Genomic DNA, 20,097 nt, shown 5'->3' on the forward strand with positions numbered 1-20,097 from the left:
CTGATAGTCAACATGATTTCGTCAAGGTCAGGTCGTGTCTCACAAACCTCATTGAGTGTTTTGAGAAGGTGACCAAGCATGTAGGTGACGGTAGGGCAGTTGACGTGGTATACATGGACTTCAGTGAAGCCTTTGATAAGTTTCCACATGGTAGGCTGTTGGAGAACATGCAGAGGCATGGGATTGAGGGTGATTTAGCAGTTTGAATGAGAAACTGGCTTTCTGAAAGGAGGCAATGAGTGATGGTTGATGGAAAATACTTAGCCTGGAGTCCAGTTACTCGTGGTGTGCCACAACGATCTGTTTTGGGACCACTGCTGTTTGTCATTTTTATAATTTGGAGATGCCAGTGTTGGACTGGGGTGTACAAAGTTAAAAATCACACAAAACCAGTTTATAGTCCAACAAGTTTAATTGGAAGTTATTTTTATAAATGACTTGAATGTAGGCATAGGTGGATGGGTTAGTAAGTTTGCAGATAACACTGAAGTTGGTGGTGTGGTGAACAGTGTGGAAGAATGCTACAGGTTGCAGGGGGACTTGGATAACTGCAGAACTGGGCTGAGAGGTGACAAATGGGCTTCAATGCAGCAAAATGTGAGGTGATTCACATTGGGAAGAATAACAGGAAGGCAGAGTACTGGGTCAATGGAAAGATTCTTGGTAGTGTGGATGTGCAGAGGGATCTTGGAGTCCATGTACATAGATACCTGAAAGTTGCCACCCAGGTTGATCGTGCTGTTAAGAAGGCATACCGTGTGTTAGATTTCAGTGGGAGAGGGATTGAGTTCTGCAGCTGCAATGTCATGCTGCAAATATACAAAATGCTAGTGCGGCTGCACTTGGAATATTGTGTACAGTTCTGGTCGCCCCATTACAGGAAGGATGTGGAAGCATTGGAAAAGCTGCAGAAGAGATTTACCAAGATGTTGCCTGGTCTGGAGGGAAGGTCTTAATGAGGAAAGGCTGAGAGACTTCGGTCTGTTCTCATTGGAAAGAAGAAGGCTAAGAGGGGATTTGATAAAGACATACAAGATGATCAGAGGATTAGTTAGGGTAGAAAGTGAGAGTCTTTTTCCTAGGATGATGACATCAGCTTGTACGAGGGGGCATAACTACAAATTGAGGGGTGATCGATTTAAGACAGATTTTAGAGGCAGGTTCTTTACTCAGTGGGAAGGGCATGGAATGCCCTACCTGCTAATGTAGTTAACTCAGCCATATTAGGGAGATTTAAACAATCCTTGGATAAGCACATGGATAATGATGTGATAGTGTAGGCGGATGGGCTTAGAATATTTTACAGGTCAACACAACATTGAAGGCCGAAGGGCCTGTTCTGTGCTGTTTTGTTCGATGCTCTATGTTCTAAGATTAAGGGAGATATGTGCGGAAGGTTCTTTATGCAGATTGGTGGCAAGTGCCTGGAACGGATTGCCAGCGGAGGTGGTAGAGGTGGGCACAATACATTTAAGATGTATCTAGACAGAGACATGAATGGGCAGAGCGCAGAGGGGCAAAGATCCTTAGAAAATAGGTGACAGGTTTAGACAAAGGATCTGGATCAGTACAGGCTTGGAGGGCTGAAGGGCCTGTTCCTGTGCTGTAATTTTCTTTGTTCTTTGTTCCACATCTGGGAAACACCCAACAAATATGTGGTTGGAGATGTGGCTCCAGGATTCACACAAGGACCCACAGAACCCATGAAAACGGGCACAAATTTCCTCAGTAGATGATAACACTCATGAGTGAGTAATCACCGATGACAATGACAATGACCTTGAATTAACCTGCATTATTTTTCCAGACCATATTCCAACAGCAAATGTTTCCCTTTTCTTCTCTCATCTTTCGTCAAACAACCTGTTTTTCAAACTTTAATTCTCAACTTTAAAATCACAGTTCCAAACCAAAAGTGAGGAAACCAAAAGAGAAGTAGTGATGCTCTCAATGGGAAACATGCTGCTTTTCACTGGGTCACACTGAATGGGAAGAAAGTTAGTCCAAAGTGGTCAGGCTGTACAGTGAGGGTGGTACTCTATCACTGCATGTCTGTCCACTGTGTTGATGCTTCACACACTCGATGTTACAGTGTCTGAAATGGATGGTGATTGGTCAGTTCGAGTACCGCCAGTACCTGGGGCCAACGGCTGCTGGGCCTGATTAGGCTGAGGAATGCTGGATGACCCTGGATCATTCCTGAAAAACATACAAGGAACATTAATATTCAGAGGAAGTTAATGGCAATAATCCCAGGTCACAGTAACAAGAATCCTATCTTTTTGCTTATCCCCTCACAGGTCATGGGTCGGTCTGGCTGCTCCTAGTTGTCCATGAGAAGGTGGTGGGGAACTGTTGCTGGATCAAAATCTTGGAAATCCCTCCCTAAGGGCTCTGTGGCTCTTACTTCCAGAACACCGACTGGAGCAGTTCATGAAGGCAGCTCACCACCACCTTCTCAAGGGAAACTGAAGACAGGTAGTCAATGCTGGTCCAATCAGAGATGCTCACGACCGGTAAATGAATAAACAAAATGTTCAGATTTAGACACAAATCACCCATGTCACCCTTGAATAATTCACCACCAGAAACAGTTCTACCTTGGTACCAGAATGTATCAAAGCACCCAAGGGTCAGCTTTGAGCAACTGGTTACAAGGCAGGGAGGGAGGGTGTTGGAGATGAGGGGAAAATTCCTGCAAGGGCTTCCCATCTGCTGTAACTTTGGAGGATGCTACAGAGCATGGAAATTTTGGAAAGTGGGGGATGATCAGGAAATCACATTCCCACCCAGTGGAAATTCAGCTGCTCAGAGGGCAAGGGAGAAAAAGTAGGATTCACAAAAAAGGTCATTTTTATCCTCAGCACTCACTGCAAGTGATAACATTCCAATCTTTCCCTCCATAAAACAGCCATTACAACTCAAAGTGACCACTGTGAGAAAAATGGGGAACACTTTCGTTTTACACAAGGATGAATTGTAGATTGATTTGCAGACGAGAGACCACAGATGAACCTGGAGCTGGAGATTTACAAACAGCCAGAAATTGACCAATTCTGCTCAGAAATTATTTACCTGTCATTTACCTCCCACTTTCCCAGTGACTGTTTGAGCAACTTGTAAGAAGGAAAAAACACATTCGGAGCTCATCGGCAGGAGGCTGCATTTTGTCTATGAAAAGGAGATATTCAATACAACCCTGAACTCGAGCATTTCTACTCAGCGAAAGTGAGATCCTCCTGCTCCTCGGATGCTGCCTGACCTGCGGTGCTTTTCCAACACCACACTCTCGACTCAGGGCATTTCCACCACTACTCTCGTGTCAGTCACTGACTATCTCACCTTTTCAAAGGTGTCGTACTCTTGATTTGCTGTGAACACCCTAAAGAGAAAAAAAGATGCATAAATATTTTGTAAAATTATGAACAAATTTGTCACATTGTCTCCACGATTGGAAATGTTTCCCCCCATACACTTTCATCCCTTTATCCTCAAGAACTCTAACTCCTTCTTAAAAACATTCCTTGCTTTGGCCTCAACTGCTTTCTGTGGCAGGGAACTCCACAGGATCACAGTAACTCCAAAGGGATTACTCTCCATGTCAATCCTGAATGGCCTACCCCATATCCTTTGACAGTGACCATTGGTTCTTGTCTCCCCGGTCATCGGAAACATCTTTCCTACATTTACCTCGTCAGCTTTTATTGAAATTTCACACATTTCCCTGAGATCCCCCTCATTCTTCCAAACTCCAGTGAATACCATCCTAACCGATCCAATCTCTCTTCATACATCAGCCCTGAAATCCCAGGAGTCTGTCTGAGAAACCTTCATTGCACTCTGTCCAATGCCAGAACATCCTTCCTCAGATAAGGGGACCAGAACCGCACCCAATACTCCAGGTGTGGTTTCTCCAAGACCTTGTACAATTACAGCAAGACATTCCTGCTCCTGTATCAAAACTTCTCTCTATGAAGCCAAAATACAACTGACAGAGATACAGAGGGAGAGGCCATGAAGATAAGGATCAGAACTTAAACTTCTCAGGGTCTTCAGCACTAACGTAACTGAGCTCAGGATTCTGAGGCCTTCAATATGCCTAAGACATCCTGCCTGTTCAATTTGTTCAGCCAGAGCAAAGACAGGTAATGAGGGCAGTCCCAAAACAGACCAGTGCCTGAACATTGCACTCACTGCACAGGCCAGAAGAGGAGTCCATGTTACCATTCCTCCCCAAATATAGCTCTGTTACTCAGACTATCTGAGCCACCATGTCTATGCCTTTATCCAGCAAACTCTCGAAAGCCACTTGAACAATAAAGCACACAAGACTATTGTGGTGAACTGCAATTTCCTTTCTGTTCTGTTTGAGAGTCTGTACAAAGTGGGAATGAATGCAAAAGATGTGATTTGTTACGATTCTGTCAAATGGGAGTGAATGAAAAGACATTTTAGTGCATTGAGATTCAACAGTGATGGGAGGAGAATGGGGATTGATCCATCAGAGTTCAATGGAATGGGTTTAAATGGATCTCCTTGTGAAACATCCCAATGTTAAATCACTCACAAGAAAACTCCATCCCAGGCAACATCCTGGTGCATCTCCTGTGCACCCCTCCCTCTGGTTATGTCAGAACCATACTGTTTTATTAAACCTCATTCTCCATGAACCCACCTCCTTTGTTCCTGAAGTTGATGAAGATTATGAAGCAGATGGGCAGGATGAGAAGCATTGGAATGACTGGCAGATATACAGTGGTGGGCTCAGTCCTCTTCACTGGAAAACAGCAAGAACAGCATTATTCAGGAATACCTCCATGTTGCTGCAGTGAAACCTGTAGCAGGGTTACACAGCAAGAGGTTAAATGTACAAACAGGATGTTCTGCAATGGAGCAAACCAGTTCAACACTCTCACCTGCTGTTTCCCACAGACCAGGAAGTTGCTCCCCTCCAAATACTTACCCAATTATCGCCTGAAAGATCACTCTATTAAATTTATTTCCATTGGCCTTTCAGGCCGTGCATTGCAGATCAGAACAACCCCTGAAGGAGGCAACCGCTTAATTCTGTGACTCAGAATATAAGGTTAGATGGATACTTTAAAACATTCTGCAGGGTATTTCCTGGACCCAGCCTTGACTCACCAACACAAGGGCACCCATTACTGAGCACTGATCTACCATCCCACCCTGTCCTGTGCCCTACATGTAGGCCAGACCAAGTAAGGAAGGCAGATTTCATACTGTAAAGGACCTGGCTGAGTCAGATGAGCTTTCCCAACTATCAGCAGTGGTCACATGTGACCATAAGGTTAGCTTTTCATTCAAATTCCAAATGTTTAAAATTTCATTCATCTTTCACCTTCTGCTGTGGTAGGATTTGAACTCATGGCCCCAGACATGAGTGTCTGGATTAGTTACCCAGTGACAGTAGCAGTATACCACCACCGCCTTTTATAACCCATGTGTGAATGCAGGGTTAGGATAGGTCCCACGTGGCTGTGATGCCTCACACAGTCAGACAGAAACTGGGGAAATGTGCTTGCACTGATGGAACTATTCCTGATGAAGGTGTGAACACTTTCATTGTAACCAAGAGGGACCCATTAGTCTGCAGCTCGAGGAGATGATCTCATTGTCAGTTAAACTTTGGATCGTTTGGGGATTGGACTGAATGTTCTGAGTGTGTCAATGCCTTTCAATACTGACATCAGAATGTACCTAAAAGGATCAACACATCAAATTACATTAACTGTTTAAAAAGTCAAATTTCAAACACAAATGCAAAATACTGCAGATGTTGGAAATTAGAAATAAAAATCAAAATGCTGTAAATACTCAGCAGGCCAGACCCCACCTGCGGAGAGAAACAGGGTTTATATTTTAGTTTCAATGACCAAATCATTAAACATTTGCATAACCTGCTACAGTCTCACTGTACACCCTCTACAGACTGAATACTTTTTAATATTCATTCAATTACGGGATGAGAAGGACATTGGGTAGGGCAGCGTTTATTACCCATCCCTATTAGTTAAGAATAAACCACATTGCTGTGTGTCTGGAGTCACAAGTAGGCCAGGCCAGGTTAGGATGAAAGTTCCCTTCACAAAAGATCATTAGTGAACCAGATGGGTTTTTACAACAATAAACAGTGGTCACATAGTCAGCTTTTCACTCTTACTTTGAGAATTTTATAATTTCGAATTCCACATCTGCCATGGTAGGATTTGAATCCTTCTGCCCAGAACATTACCTGGGTGTTGGATTAACCATCCATCGATAATACCATCAATTGTTGTCCCCCCACAATGATTTCTTACCATAAACCCACACCTGAGTCTCCTTCTGGATCAGATACTGAGAATCAGGTTCTGACCTGTATTCCACCAGACACAGGTAAGTGTGATTGTCCCTCACTCTCAGCTGGTTTATCCAGGTTGAGGCATTTCCCTCCTCTGGGTTCCCGATGAGCTCATACCGATTTCCATCGTGTACAGTTGTCCAAGTTCCCTGTGATTGGGCTCTAAATGTAATGACGTGTTGATAGGGCTCCTTCCTCATCCAGGTAACAGTGGTCAGGGTTTGGGAGTCCCAGCTCCTGAAGATACAGGGTAAAGTAACTGAATCTCCCTCTGTCCCACTCACCACTGAGGCATTTCCCTGAGCAGCTGAGGCAAGGACAAACATCAGAATGGATGAGGTCAGTGCCCAGAAGTTCTGAATTCAGTTTGTTCCATTTCTTTCAACTTCACAATCAGATGAGTAATTAAACACCCCACACATATTTCTCACAAGTCTGGAACAGGCTATTATAGTTCCCTAGAGGAATCACCATGATGAAAATCACTCACTTTCAACCCCCTCATTTTGATTTACTCATTCATGGGATACTTTCAGATTAGAAAAAGGACTGAACCCACATGAATTCATTCATTCTGGGCCCAACATCCCTCCCAACTTCACTAAAAATGATTGTTTTTCATTCCCCAGCCCTATACTCCAGTCTGTGCTCCTTCACTCTGTCCTGAAATCCCATTCCAATGATTGAACAGGTGTCTGTGTGAAGGTGAACATTCCTGATATTAACCTGAACATAGTCTTTCACTAATTCCCAACCATTACCTATGTCATGAACACAGTTCGATTGAGGTCTGTTGAAGATTTCCCTCAGCACCGACCACTTCTATGAGTTTTAGGGGATGGTGGTGTTGGGATGCTTGGGGAGGCAGGGGGAGGAATTAGCTCCATGCTGTACCAGCTTTATAAATTAATCATCCTCGGAAAGGAGGAATCTCTCTCGATCTCCATCCTAATGTGAAATGAGTTTCAGATTCACCCACATCCTCTCAGCATCTACTCCCTCAAGACCCCTCAGGATCTTGCAAGTTTCAATAAAGTCATTTCTCAATCTTCAGCAATGAGCAGCCCCCAACTGGCTCTGAACCAATCAGGATGGGAAGGTAACAACACTCTGACATTCTCAGCCAATGAGAGGTAGGGAGGTGGCACTTCACATATTCTCGGCCAATGAGACCTGAAGTTCCACAATGTGCTCACTCAGTAAGGGATTGGAAGGTACTTGCCCTGTCTTGTCCTCAGTCAATGCCAATTATTGGATTGACGACAAGAAGGAGGTCATTTAACCCACTGGGTCCTGGTTAGCTCCACATGGAACAATCCAGGTGAGACCCACTCATCTGCTCGATTCACCCTCCAAGCCCTGCCAGTTCACTTCCTTCAAGGGCCTATCAGGTTTAATTCTGAAATCAATGACTGTCTCCACACGCCCCTCTGCTGATGTTGGTGACTGTCAGTTGTCAGCACTCACTGCGTAAACATTTCTCTCTCACATTCTCGATGCACCTGTTCTAAAGGAAATGCACAACAGAAATGTGGAGGCTCTTTAAGGAGCACTTGTTGCGAGTGTTGGATAACTTTGTCCTAATGAGACAGGCAAAGAATGGTAAGGTGAAGGAGCCTTGGATGACAAGAGAAGAGGAGCTTCTCATCAAGAGGAAGAAGGAAGCTTATGTAAGGTTGAGGAAGCAAGGATCTGGCACAGCTTTCGAGGATTACAGGGTAGCTAGGGAAGAACTCAAAAATGGACTGAAGAGAATTAGGAGGCGGCACAAAAAAGCTTTGGTGGGAAGGATTAGAGAAAACACAAAGGCATTCTATATTTAGATGAGGAATAGGAGAATGACCAGAGAGAGGGTAGGGCCAATCAGGGATAGTGGAGGGAATTTGTGCCTGGAGTCTGAGGAGGTAGGGGAGGCCCTAAATGAGTTTTTTGCTTCAGTATTCACTCGATATAGGCACCTTGTTGATAATGAGAACACCATGGACCAGGTTAATAGGCTTGAGCAGATTGATGTTAAGAAAGTGGATGTGCTAGAAATTCTGGGAAGCATCAAGAGAGATAAGTGTCCAGGGCCAGATCAGATATATCCAAGGTTACTACGGGAAACAAGGAATGAGATTGATCTCTGAATCCTCACTCTCCATGGGAGTAGTAATGGATGATTGGAGGGAGGCGAATGTTGTTCCTCTATTCAAGAAAAGGAATAGAAAAATCTCTGGGAATTACAAACCTGTCAGTCTGACGTCTGTGGTAAGCAACTTACTGGAAAGGATTTAGGACTATTTGGAAGAACATAGTTTGGTTAAAGATTGTCAGCGTGGCTTTGTGAGGGGCAGGTGATGCCTCACAAGCCTGATTGGGTTCTTTGAGGATGTGATGAGATAAATTGATGAAGGTCGAGCAGTGGATGTGGTGTTAATGGATTTCAGTAAGGTATTTGATAGTCGATTAATTCAGACAGTTAGGAGGTATGAGATACAGGGAAATGTGGCTGTCTGGATACAAAATTGGCTCGCTGAATGAAGACAGCAAGTGGTAGTGAATGGAAAGTATTCCACCGAGAAGCCAGTGACCAGTGGTGTTCCACAGGGATCTGTTCTTGGGCCTCTGCTCTTTGTAGTTTTTATAAATGACACGAATGATGACGTATCAGGGTTGGTTAGTAAGTTTGCCGATGCCGGTGGTGTTATAGTGAGTGTAGAGTGCTGTTGGAGGCTACAACAAGCCATTGACAGATGCAGATCTGGGCTGAGAAGTGGCAGATGGAGTTCAACCTGAATAAATGCGAAGTGGTGCATTTTGAAAGTTCGACTTTGAATGGTGAATACAAGGTTAAAGACAGGATTCTTGACAGTGTGGAGGAACAGAGAATCTTGGGGTCCATGTCCAGAGATCCCTCAATGTTGCCACCCAAGTTGATAGCATTGTGAAGAAGGCGGATGGTGTTTTGGCTTTCATTAACGGAGGGAGTTGAGTTTAAGAGTCGCAAGGTTTTGCTGCAGCTCTATAAAATCCTGGTTAGACCATACTTGGAATATTATGTCCAGTTCTGGGTTGCCTCATTACTGGAAGGATGTAGATGCTTTAGAGAGGATGCAGAGGAGATTTGCCAGGATACACCCTGGATTGGACGACTTGTCTTATGAAGAGAGGTTGGGTGAGCGAGGGCTTTTTGCACTGGAGAGAAGCAGGAAGAGAGGTGACTTGATAGAGATATACAAGGTAATGAGAGGCATAGATAGAGTAGATAGCCAGAGACTCTTCTCAAGGCAGAAATGGCTGTCACAAGGGGTCATCATTTTAAGGTGATTGGAGGGAGGTATAGGGGAGATGTCAGAGGTAGTTTATTTATGCAGAGACTCGTGGATATGTGGAAGGCAGTGGTAGTAAAGTCAGAAACATTAGGGATATTCCAGCGACTGTTAGACAAACGCAAGAATGGCAGAAGATTGAGGGTGTGGAGGATATTTTGATCCAAGATTAAGATAAATGCTCAGCACAACATCGTGGGCTGAAGGGCCTGTACTGTGCTGTACTGTTCTGTGTTCTATGTAACATACAAGGCTATGGAGCAAACGCTGGAAAGTTGGACGGTTTCAGACTTAGAGCGATGTTTTTGTTGGTGTAGAATGCATGGGCTCAAGGGCCTCTTCCATCCTGTCTAATTCTATCATTGTATGGATCAGCCTTCCATATGGTTCCTTCCATAAGTAACAAAAACGGCAATAAGATGTTGTGGGAGTAATCCATAGGACCCATAGCAGTAGCTATATGGTGGGTGTCATGGACCAGGCCACACCCCCTCAAAACATTTCAGGAACTTCGCCCAGACCCTAACTTATTGAGTTGTTTTAAACAAATGTCGATTGGATAATCCAGGAGAGATGCAGCTGGCCCAACCACTCACTTTTAAAGAAAACAGTATTTATTTACACACGAACAAAAGAAAAACACATTTAGAATCCCAGAATTATTTAAAAACCCAATCGCCTCGATTGCAACTGAATGATGCTGTTCCAAATACTTGAAACGTCCCCATGAACACTCTCTTGGCAAAAAAACTACAATCAAACACTGGTTCACACAGGAGAGATGTCAGAGAGAGAGAGAGGGAGAGAGAGGATCAACATGGAGCTGTTTCTTTGTCCAGCAACCTCATAAAACTGACTGCTTGCTAAACCAAACCAAACCAGAAAAAGCTGAGCTGGAATAACTGGCGACTTCCCTTTCATTGCATAATTCTTTTCTGTTTTAAATTGAAAGGCTGATTTCTGAGGCAGTATCTGTTATGTATAATCAAATAGGCCCTAAAACTTCTCTGTTTACAACCCCTCTCAAAAAACCAAGGACAGAATATCCTTGTCAAAGGAGCAGTATTGTCACAGTGGGGACGGGAATAAATCAGCAGATAGTAAAGGGCATGTAACAGAAGCAGTACATTAATCATGGGTGACTTTAATCTTCATGCATATTGGGATAGTCAGATTAGCAGAGGGAGCCATGAGGAAGAATTCAGAGACATATTGAAGGCAGTCTCTGAGAACAATGTTCTGTAGATCCAACCAGGGATCAGGCTAGTTTGGGTTTGGTGATGTGTCATGATTCAGGTTTAATAAACAATGCCAGAGTGAGAAATACCCTGGAATCTGTCACCATAAAACGATAGAATTTAATACTCAGTTTGAGGGGGAGGAGCTTTAGTTGGCAGTAACTGTGCTGAGCTTATTGAAGGGAATGAGGGCAGAACTGGCTGGAGTGAGCTGTAGGAGCAGGATAGCAGCAAAAACAGCTGAGGAACAACGCAGACTTGGAACAAAATAGTTCATGGCTCCACAGCAAAGGGACAATCCAGTGAGAAGAAGCATTCTGGGAAGTGGATAAGCCAATCAGGGTTAACCAGGGAAGTTCAGTATAGTATCGAGTTGAAAGAAGGAACATATAACGTGACAAATACTAATGGTAAACCAAAGAAATTTTAACAACCAACAAAAGATGACCAAATTATAATAAAGTCAGAGAAAATACACTCTGAGTGTAAACTTGCAAGTAAAATCATGAGAGAGAGAGAGAGCGTGCGAGAGAGCAAATATCTAAAAAGGAAGAAAAGGGCCAGAGTGACCACAGACCCCTTCGAGAGTAAGGTCTGGGAAATAATCATCAGGAACAAGAAATGGGAGAGGAGCTGAATAAATCATTTTTAGCAGTTTCCACAGTAAAAGGCATGAAAAGCATCCCAAACTTAATAACTATTCAAGGGCAAAAGGACAAGAATAAATACAATAAATACAAGTATGCTGTTTTGGAAATTGTAGGGAGTGATGGGCTCTCAGAGGAAGCAGCACGGGCAGCCAACTTTCTGGGACTGAGACTGGCTCGACTGTAACGGGGGGTAGGTCAAGTTCCAAGTGAGTCTCCAGTCAGAGGCACAGATAGTCGTTTCAGTGGGCTGCAGTGAGATATCAGAATGGTGTCTTGCCTCCTCAGTGCCAAGGTCAAGACTGTCTCGGAGAGGGTGCAGAATATTCTTAAAGGGAAGGGGGAGACCAACAGGAGGTTGTTGTACACATTAGAACCAATGAGATAGGAAGAGAAAAAGATTGGATTGTGAGGAGAGAATATAGTAAGATAGGCAGGAGACTAAAAAGTAGGTCCTTGAGTGCAGTAATATTTGGATTATTCCTGGTACCACGTGCAAGTGATCCTACGAATAGGAGGATAAAGCAGATAAATGATTGGCTGAGAAGCTGGTACAGGGGAGAATACAAACTTTCAGATCATTAGAATCTCTTCTGGGGTAGAAGTGTCCTTTATAAGAAAGACGAGTTGAAGCTGTACAGGAAGGAGAGATTTACTGGAGCCAACCAGGATGGAAGTGAAAGGTGAGGGTTGTGGGGGATTGCAGGGTGATAGTGAGAAAAGGGATCATTCTGAGATGGTGCACTTGGGAAAAGGAACAAGTCAAGTAGTCAGTGCAGGCAGGAGCAAAGCAGAGAACAAGATCGAACTGATCAATTAGCATGCACTTATTACAATGTAAGCAGACTGAGATGTGAGGCAGATGAACTCAGGGCATGGTTGGGAAGATGAGACTGGGATATCACAGCTATTACAGAAACATAGCGCAGGGATGATCAGGACTGACAGCTTCATGTTCCACGATTGTATCAATGATTTGGATTTGAATACAGGAGCTATGTTTAGTACGTTTGCAGATGACACCAAAATCGGTGGTATACTGAACAGCAAAGAAGGTTATCTCAGAGTGCAACAGGACTTTGATCAGATGGGACGATGGGCTGAGGAATGGCAGATACAGTTTAATTTAGAAGAATGTGAGATGTTACCTTTTAGTCGGGCAAATCAGTGCAGGCCTTATACACTCAGTGATAAGGTCCTGGGGAGTGTTGCTGAACAAAGAGGTCTTGTTCTTTGAAAGTGGAGTCACAGGTAGACAGGGGACTGAAGAGGGTGTTTGGTATGCTTGCCTTTCTTGGTCAGTGCATTGAGTGTAAGAGTTGGGAGGTCATGTTGTTACTCAACAGGACACTGGCTAGGCCACTTTTGAAATACTGCATTCACTTTTAGTCTCCCTGCTATCGGAAAGACTTTGTGAAATTCAAAAAGGTTCAGGAAGTATATGGAAGGATGTTGCCAGGGTTGGAGTGTTTGAATATAGGGATAGACTGGATAGGTTTGGGCTGTTTCCCCTGGTGCATCAGAGGCTGAGGGCTGAGCTTTTAGAAGTTCATAAAATCATGTGGGGCATGGATGGGGTGAATAGTCAAGGTCTTTTCCCCAGGGTACGGGAGTCCAAAACTAGAGGGCAGAGGTTTAAGGGGATAGGGGAAAGATTTAAATGGGACCTTTTACATGCAGAGGGTGATGCCTGTATGAATAGGAGGGTTTAGAAGGAAATGGGCCAAGTGCTATCAAATGAGACTGGATTAATTAGGATATCTGGTTGCCGGGGATGAGTTGGGCTGAAGGGTCTGTTTCCATGCTGTATATGTCTCTATGTCTAATAACTATCATGACAGAAAAACCGCGAAGGAAACTGATGGAGTTAAAGACCAATTGGTCCCCTGGACCTGACTGGATGAATCTAGAGTATTAAAGGAAGTTATTGAAGAGACAATAAACACACAGGTGTTAAACTTCCAAGAATCTTTGGAAAGGTCCCAGAGAATTGGAAATCTCCCAAAGTAACACTCTTGTGTTTCAAGGAAAGGAGACAGAAAACAAACTTACCCAATGTGTCCATCACTTGGAGTTCTGAAGCAATGTGGTCTCACTGGGGATGGCGGATGTTTCCTTTCAAGATGGCAGGAAAAAAGAAGGGACTGCATCAGGCAGCAGGCTGGATATAGTTTACTGGGACATTGCGACAAGGTTTCCATCAACTACAGTAACAAACATCTGGTTAGACTTCTGAAGGTCACTGTGTGGATAGCTGAGTACAATACATGATGCGTTGCTGGAAAAGCGCAGCAGGTCAGGCAGCATCCAAGGAGCAGGAGAATTGACGTTTTGAGCATGAGCCCTTCTTCAGGAATCTTCTTCTTGAAGAAGGGCTCATGCCCGAAACGTCGATTCTCCTGCTCCTTGGATGCTGCCTGACCTGCTGCGCTTTTCCAGCAACACATTTTCAGCTCTGATCTCCAGCATCTGCAGTCCTCACTTTCTCCTACAATACATGATGGAATGCCGTGCAAATTGGGAGAAGGAGAGTGAGAATTGGGGGCGTAATTTGAGATAAATACATCAGCAAAAATGAAAGTGAAAAAATGGGGATGCAGAAAATTGGAAATAAAAAGAAGGTGCTGGAGAAACTCAGCAGGTCTGGCATCCTATGTGGAGTCAGAAACAGAGTTAACATTTCAGGCCAATAACTTTCCATCAGATATGTTGCTCCAAGTGCTGTGTTTGAAGCAAATTAAGCATTTCCACGGCATAGTCTTGGCAATCTCATCAGGGAAATAGACAAGGCCTTTTTCCTGGTGTGGGAAAGTTTAGAACGAGAGGGCATAAGTTTAGGCTGAGAGGGGAAACATTTAAAATGGACATAAGGGGCAACTTTTTCACGCTGAAGGTGGTGCGTGTATGGAATGAGATGTCAGACGAAGTGGTGGAGGCTGGTACAATTACAAAATTTAAAAGGCATCTGGATAGGTATATGAATAGGAAGGGTTTAGAGAGACATGGCCCAAGCACTGGCAAAAGGGACGAGATTAATTTAGGAAATCTGGTCAGCATGGATGAGTTGGACCGAAGGGTCTGTTTTCGTGCTGAACATCTCTATGACTCTGTAGAGCAACTAGCTAATGACTGTTATTGGGAAAATGTGAGATCAAAACTAAGGATGTCTTGGCAGAACATTTAGAAATGTATAATATGAGCAAGCAGAGTCAACATGACTTCATAAAGGGGAAATTATCTTGAATTCTTTGAGGTGGTGACAAGTTGGATAGATAAAGGGGAATCGGTGGATGTTTCATATGTTTTTAAAATATATTTCAAAAGGTGCAACACATTAAACTCCTTAATGCGATTAGATTCTATGGTGCTGGTGGTAGTATACGAACATGGAGAGAGAATTGACTAACTGTTAGAAAACAGAGAGTTGGGATAAGACGGGAGTGGTATCCAGCCAGCAAACTGTAATTAGTGGTGTATCACAGGATCTGAGATGAGGCCACATTTATTAAAATATACATTAATGATTTGGACGAGGTCAGTGAATGTACTGGAGCCAAGTTTGCTGATGACAAAAATGTAGGTGAGAAGGCAAGTGATGAGGATGAAATAAAGAAGCTGCAGAGAGATGTCGACAGGTTAAATAAGTGGGAAAAACTTGGCAGTTGGAATATAATATGGAAAATGTAAGGTTATACATTTGGCACAAAGAATAGAGAGGCTGAATATTAGTGAAACAGAGAAAGCCTGCAGAAAGTTACACAACAGAAGAATATGGAAGTTTCACAAAAACATTCAGCAGAGAGTAGGGAAGGTCAATGGAATGCTGACCTTTATTTCAAATGGAATAGAATTTTAAAGTGGGGAGGTTTTACCAGACACTAGTTAGCTCACAGCTGGAATATTGTGGATAGTTTTGGTCCCTTATCAAAGGAAAGAGAAACTGGCATTGGAGGCAGTCCAGAGAAGATTCAATTAGTTGATGCCAGGTAGGGAGGGGCTGTCTTATGGGCAGCGTTTGACAAGATTGAGCCTGTGCTTGATGGATTACAGAAGAATGACAAGTGACCACATTGAGACATTAAAGATGCTTCGGGTGCTTGATAAGGTGGGTGCAGCGTGGTTGTCCCCCTTGTCAGGAACAGAGGGCATCAGCTCAGAATGAGGGGTTACACATTTCAGATGAGAGGAAAGTTTTCTCTAAGAGGGTAGTGAATCTCTGGACTACTTTACCACAGACAGCAGTTAATGTTGGGTCATTAAGTATAGCCAAGGCTGAGATAGACAAATGTTTAATCATTCACGGAATCGAGGTTTGTGAAGATAAAGCAAGAATGGGGAATTGACGTTTATCATCTCAGTCATGATCTCATTGAATGTGGAACAGACTCAATGGGCTGAATGGCCTTCTTCTGTTCCTATGTCTTATGGGCTCCCTGCCTCAGTTCTCAACACTTCCATTTCTGAAACCTGGAAATCCCATTTGCTTTTCCAACCACATTCTCAAACATGTCCTGACATCTTCAAAAACCGATGCACTCTGACCACCGACTTCCTTTATCCAGATCCCTCCTTGAGATCCCTGTTATTGGCTCCATATTGCCCATAGGGAACATGGAACCAGGTGGATCTTGGAGCTTGCATCCTTGGTGATGTTTTCTCTGGTCCCTACCTCAGAACACTGAAGCCAGTTTGAACACAACAAATTAGCCAGTTGATGGGAGACTGGGAAGTTTCAGACACAGTGATGGAATGGTCCATAAATCCCAGCCTCATCTCTCTCTCTCTCTCCTTCTCACTGTCTCCTGCCTGAGACCAACTGAAAGAGCCCAAGAGAAGGAGCCAACCCGAGAGCTCCCGGTCCAGGTGGACCCTGTTTCCATTGTGCCATTGGGACAGTGACACCACTCAAACATTGTTCCTTACCTTCAACTTCCTGCGTTGTTGGAGGCGTTGTTTGAAAACTATCAATATTGAGCTCCACACGACACTGATAGGGACCAGCATCCTCCTGGCTCAGTCCCACCATCATTATTGAGACATCGTTGTTGCTGATGCTCCCCATGAATCTGAATCCCGCTGTATCACATTCTCACACAGCTCACCCTGGGAATGGTCTGGATCAGGATATATACAGGTAAAGATAGCACCTGTGCCAGATTTAATCCATATGATGGAGCTGGTGAGTGTGAGGTGAGTGTCAGGGTGGGTGAAGCTGCAGGGTAAGACAGCGGAGCCTCCTTCCTCAGCCCCCACTCCATCCACGACTGTCATTGACCAATCAAGGGCCAACCAAGGACAGTAGTGGGAAGTTGTGTGTGGAGTCAGAGGAGATAGGGGAAGAACTAAATGAATATTTTTCGACAGTATTCTCTCTAGAAAATGACAATGTTGTCAAGGAGAATACTGAGATACAGGCTACTAGGCTAGGTGGGATTGAGGAGAAAGTGAGGTCTGCAGATGCTGGAGATCAAAGTTGAAACTTTATTGCTGGAACAGCACAGCAGGTCAGGCAGCATCCAGGGAACAGGAGATTCGACGTTTCGGGCACAGGCCCTTCTTCAGGAATTAGGTGGGATTGAGGTTCACAAGGAAGGGGTATTAGCAATCCTGCAGAGTGTGAAAATAGTTAAGTCCCCCGGGACGGATGGGATTTATCCTGGGATCCTCTGGGAAGCCAGGGAGGAGATTGTCGAGCATTTGACATTGTTCTTTAAATCATCATTGTCTACAGGAATAGTGCCAGAAGACTGGAGGATAGCAAATATGGTTCACCCATTCAAGAAGGGGAGTAGAGACAACCCTGGTAATTATAGACCAGTGAGCCTTACTTCAGTTGTTGGTAAAGTGTTGAAAAAGGTTATAAGAGATAGGATTGATATCATCTAGAAAAGAATAATTTGATTCGGAATAGTCATCACGGTTTTGTGAAGAGTAGGTCGTGCCTCACAAACCTTATTGAGTTCTTGGAGAAGGTGACCAAACAGGTAGATGAGAGTAAACCGGTTGATGTGGTGTATATGGATTTCAGCAAAGCGTTCGATAAGATTCCCCACAGTAGGCTATTGCACAAAATGCGGAGAAATGGAATTGTGGGAGATAAAGCTGTTTGGATCAGTAAATGGCTTGCTGAAAGAAGACAGAAGGTGGTGGCTGATGGGAAATGTTCATCCTGGAGTCCAGTTACTAGTGGTGTACCGCAAGGGTCGGTGTTGGGTCCACTGCTGTTCGTCATTTTTACAAATGACCTGGATGAGTGCGTGGAAGGGTGGGTTAGTAAATTCGCAGATGACACTAAGGTCGGTGGAGTTGTGGATAGTGACGAAGGATGTTGTAGATGATAGAAACACATAGATAAGTTACAGAGCTGGGCTGAGAGGTGGCAAATGGAGTTTAATGTGGACAAATGTGAGGTGATTCACTTTGGTTGGAGTAACCGGAATGCAAAGTACTGGGCTAATGGTAAGATTCTTGGTAGTGCAGATGAGCAGAGAGATCTCGGTGTCCATGTACACAGATCCTTGAAACTTGCCACCCAGGTTGACATGGTTGTTAAGAAGGCATACAGTGTTTTAGCTTTTATTAATAGAGGGATCGATTTCCGGAGCTATGAGGTTATGCTACAGCTGTACAAAACTCTGGTGCGGCCGCACTTGGCGTATTGTGTACAATTCTGGTCACCACATTATAAGAAGGATGTGGAAGCTTTGGAAAGGGTGCAGAGGAAGTTTACTAGAATGTTGCTTGGGATGGAGGGAAGGTCTTACGAGGAAAGGCTGAGGGATTTGAGGCTGTTTTTGTTAGAGAGAAGAAGGTTGAGAGGGGACTTAATAGAGAAATAAAAGATAATCAGAGGGTTAAATAGGGTGGACAGGGAAAGCCTTTTTCCAAGAATGGTGACGGCGAGCATGAGGGGGCATAGCTTTAAATTGAGGGGTGATAGGTATAGGACAGATGTCAGAGGTAGTTTCTTTACTCCGAGAGGAGTAAGGGTATGGAATGCTTTGCCTGCAACGGTAGTAGATTCGCCTGCTTGAAGTGCATTTAAGTCGTCATTGGACAAACATATGGACGTACATGGAATAGTGTAGGTTAGATGGGCTTCAGATTGGTATGACTGGTCGGCGCAACATCGAGGGCCGAAGGGCCTGTACTGCGCTGTAATGTTCTATGTTCTATGTTCTCACCCTTAGCAGAAACCACTGTGAGGCGAAAGACAGGGAGAGAGAGGATATGAACACAGCACTGGGTCAGACATCAGTGTGTGGAACTGCAACTTGGAGACTCTATTCTGAGTGTGTTATTTAGTGAGAACAGGGTTCGCAGCTATAATGAGAGGTAGTGAACAAATAGTAATGAAAATTCATGAGCAATCCAATACACTGGGGACAGAGTTTCAGTTCCCACCATGGCAGCTGCTGGAAATTCAATTCAGTTATTACATCAGGAATTAAACACCAGTCTAATGGGAACCATGAAACCATGATCAATTGTTGGAAAAAATCCATCTGGTTCACTGATGTTCTTTAGAAAAGGGAAATACCGTCCTTACCCACTCTGACCTGCATGTGACTCCAGTCCCACAGCAACAGATTCAACTCTGAAACTCCCACATCAATGGCAAAGGGAGACACTGAGTTTGGATGAAACCAGTACAAAATGTGAAAGGAAAGTTATAGGTATGTGCAGCATAGAACCAGACCCTTCAGTCCAACTTGTCCATGCCCATCAGATATCCGGAATATCTTTTCTGAACCCTTTTGAGTTTCTCAACATCTTTCCTACAGCAGGGAGGCCAGAGATGAATGCAGTATTCCAAAAGTGGTCTAACCAGCAACCTTTACAGCCATGACAAGACCTCCTCATTCCTATACTCAGTGCATTCAACAATAAAAGTGAGTTTACCAAATGCTTCCTTCATTAACCAGTCTACCCTTTGACTCCACTTTCAAAGAACAATGAACCTGCACACCAAGGTCTCTTTGTTTGGCAACACTCCCCAGTACCTCACTAGTCAGTGTATAAGTCCTGAAAATAAAAGTCCTGACCACAAGATGGAAGGATCGCTCTCTCTCACAGTCCTTGTGTTGTTTCGCGGCAATGAGATGCTGTGTTCTGGACAGTGATGGGCATACTTCAAACCCAACGGCCAATCAGGTGAACTCAGAACTTTTCTTTTCAGATTACTTGTGTTTTCTCTGCTTTTCTCTACAGTGATGGGGGAGAGGCAGAGCTGACTGCTTTCTCTCTGTAGGCTCTAGATACTTTACACTTTCAGATACTTCAGGAACGTATAGCTTTGTAACAGCACAGTTCAACCAATCAGACAGCAGTTGCAAAGCAGAACTTTCTTAACTCAAAACATTATCATGAAGTCCGATGGCATCAGGTCAACATGAGCAAGGAAATCTCCGGATGACTACCCACTGCCACAATCCCCCCACTCCCAGGCTTCTGATCATGTTTATCACCACTTGGAGGAAGCACTGAGGTCAACACTGGCACAGAATGTACTCTGGGTGGGAGACGTCACTGTCGAA

At 44.0% G+C, this 20,097-nt stretch overlaps 1 pseudogene; it reads right to left on the reverse strand.

Moving 5' to 3' along the window:
• Positions 1-206: 206 nt before the first annotated feature.
• Positions 207-18,467, reverse strand: LOC148152015 (polymeric immunoglobulin receptor-like; annotated as a pseudogene).
• Between the last annotated feature and the right edge of the window lie 1,630 nt (positions 18,468-20,097).

The sequence above is a fragment of the Chiloscyllium plagiosum genome, unplaced genomic scaffold (genome assembly GCF_037043375.1).
Source record: "Chiloscyllium plagiosum isolate Xiang-an unplaced genomic scaffold, Cpla_swu_hap1 HiC_scaffold_2, whole genome shotgun sequence".
In the NCBI taxonomy this organism is placed as follows: domain Eukaryota; kingdom Metazoa; phylum Chordata; class Chondrichthyes; order Orectolobiformes; family Hemiscylliidae; genus Chiloscyllium; species Chiloscyllium plagiosum.